Source organism: Oxyura jamaicensis, chromosome 8 (genome assembly GCF_011077185.1).
Source record: "Oxyura jamaicensis isolate SHBP4307 breed ruddy duck chromosome 8, BPBGC_Ojam_1.0, whole genome shotgun sequence".
NCBI lineage: Eukaryota > Metazoa > Chordata > Aves > Anseriformes > Anatidae > Oxyura > Oxyura jamaicensis.
Genome location: NC_048900.1, coordinates 2,285,765 through 2,288,474, shown reverse-complemented (window position 1 = coordinate 2,288,474; position 2,710 = coordinate 2,285,765). Strand labels below are relative to the sequence as shown.

General features: G+C 39.3%; 1 protein-coding gene across 1 annotated transcript in view; it reads left to right on the top strand.

The window, feature by feature from the left end:
- The window catches only part of DPYD (dihydropyrimidine dehydrogenase), a 338,501-nt gene extending 337,156 nt beyond the window's left edge, over positions 1–1,345 (top strand). Inside the window, exon 24 of the mRNA XM_035333208.1 lies at positions 12–1,345. The gene's annotated coding sequence lies outside the window, so the exon portion shown is untranslated. The remainder of the gene's footprint in view (positions 1–11) is intronic.
- The last annotated feature ends 1,365 nt before the right edge of the window (positions 1,346–2,710 follow it).

Below are 2,710 nucleotides of genomic sequence, written 5' to 3'. Positions count from 1 at the left end.
GCTGCCCCTAGCCCTGGGCTGCCCCTAGCCCTGGGCTGCCCCTAGCCATGGGCCCTGCGTGCTGAGGTGATCCGACCAACAGCTGATGTGAGCTCTACACTTGTTTGATGCGGCTGATTCGCTTTCTAATTAATCCTTGAAATATACTTTTACCAAAAAAATGTGATACTGGGAGCCGTTACAATGAACACTGTTTTCCAATTATTATTTTTACGACAATTAAGTTCTGAAATTACAGAAAGGCAGCAATTAGTTGGATGTAGCTGTCAGTTGTCCACCATTTGAAATGTAACTTTTTCCTTACAATTCGTGCTGTAATTTCAAACTCCTCTGTAGACTGTTTAATCTCTATGTAGTTTCTGGCTGTAAATATAATTAAGAAACCATTTTTAATGAACTACAAATCAATGTACAAGCTAACTGTTTTCAAGGAGGCATTTTGTAATTAAACATTACATTTAGTTTTAAAAGAGTTTCTTAGAAGATGTAATTAACTCCATAGCATTCAAATAAAGCAATGTTGCTTCTATTTTTCTATGGGAAGAAATGAAAGGGAATTTAAAACAGGATTTAAGAACTGGATTAATCACTTTCAACTACTACAGCATATGGTAGTGTATTTTTATAATCCTTTCTAATTCTTTCTCACACTAGTCACTTAATAGAATAAATTTGCTGTGCACTGACACATGCTGGACTCTTCAGATTTGTATGTTGCCTGGGTAGCCTGATCGTTACGTTTTTTCCCCCAGTGAACACTCATAACATCCATCTAAAAATGGTTAAACTGCCTTATTGCAAAGCCCAGGTTCCATTTTGGGATTCTGAGAAGAGACAATGTTTTTTCTCCAAGCTCATCCTCTAAATAACTTTTTAATTGTGCCAATTAATGTTCCAGAATGTACACGTTACAGGTCAGAGATCTGATTACGTGCAAATGGAATACACGCCCTGCAGGCTGTGTTTGCCAAACACACGTATAGGGCAAACTGGCAAGATGATTTCCCCCAGTGCCAATTCTTCATACTTAGCAGTTATGTATGGTTCTAGTAATTTCACAACCAAAAAGAAGTACAGATTTGTCTGTACAGATTTGAACAATATCTCAGTATTAATCCATTTTTCATTCACAGTAGGAACTTTCTAATTTGGACGTATTGCTGTCTGCTTTACTCCACGTAAGAATATGAAGCCTTTGGTTTCATAATAATAATAAATGATCTATTCATTCAATTTCTTATACCCTATATTGCAATCAGCAAAAGCTTTGATTAAAAATATGCCCTAACTTTCATTTGCTGGTTTATGAATTGTGCACCAAATTATAAATAAATGTTGAAAGCAACTTGTTGTATTTCTTTTTTCTTAATTTACTAAACGGGTTTTTCTTAAGAGACTTGTCAGGTGGTGTTTCATGTTCTCTACTCTGCACTCCAGGAATCATTAATGAGTTAATTCATGTGTACGTTATTCTATTAATTGCCTACAGTGCAGAATATAACATGCTCTTTGCCCCTGGATGGCATCTCTTTGTCTTCCTTTGACTTGTCTTCCCTTTGCATCCCTTCCCCACGCACAAACACATATGTACACAGTTTTCCCCCCCTAATGTTTTGAAGTGTCAGCTCATTTAGTATCCTCACTCCACCAGCCTGGTTTTGCTGACATTTAGGGCTCACCTGATGAGATGCACTGGCAGCCCAAGCCCAAAGCCAATCGCTTTCTCTTCATGCTTTAATCTCTCTCCTCATAGTTGTACATTTTTTGCACTCACGTAGTAAGAGAGAGTTGTGCTGCTTAGAAAATATCTGTCTGAAACTTGTTTAAATCTCTTGGTCTTCTGGTAGTTTCTTACCTCATGTGAGTTATAGGAGATTCACAGTAAGAACAAACTGCTTTGTGACTGTGAGGGGCAAAGTTTGGAGGGTCTCTGTCTTTTCTCTCTGAGAAGCTGGCTGACAAGCAGCATGCCCTTGAGTACGGCAGAAAATAAATAAATAAATAAATAAATCAGATTTTCTGCAGGTAGCACTTCACGATCTCAGTTTAAAAAGCAGCTATTTTATCCCAGGCTGTTACCATCTACTTCTTAGTTTGTATCCTAACACAAACCCCGAAGGTGAGAGACGGTGTGTCACCTGTGGCTGAACCTTCCGGCTTCTCAAGGTCCCTCGCTGCTGTATTGTCAGACCTGGTTACCTCCCTACACTGAACACTTCACATCTGGGAGCGTGGCTTCTGTTAGCTACAGGACAAAGCCGAGAGACCTGATTTAAGTGGCTAAGCATACGTACATTTATACCTTCAATGTAGCAGCAAAATTAGAACTTTTCCTATGATATTCGGTATTCTCCGGATATCCAGTGTTCCTAAGTAGCTATCAAGTAATCTATAGAAGACTGGGGACATTCTATGAATCAGGTTTATGATCAAGACTATAATTTGTTTTTAACCAAAGAAGAAATCAGTTATATTGTTCAGGTTTCTCTCTTGCCACCCAGCCTCTCCCCCACTCCTCTTCCATCAAGCCCATGAACAGTTTCAGGAAATGCATTCCCAAATGAATGCGAATAATTTCTAACCGGCCGTCAGCAATAAATCTGTGTGTGTTGCTGGAACTCAGAGAAATGGCCACATGTTGGGCTCCTGCAGGTCTGAAGTCATCAGAGGGAGGCAAGGTGTAAGCAGGCACACATGAAATAGCTGGGTT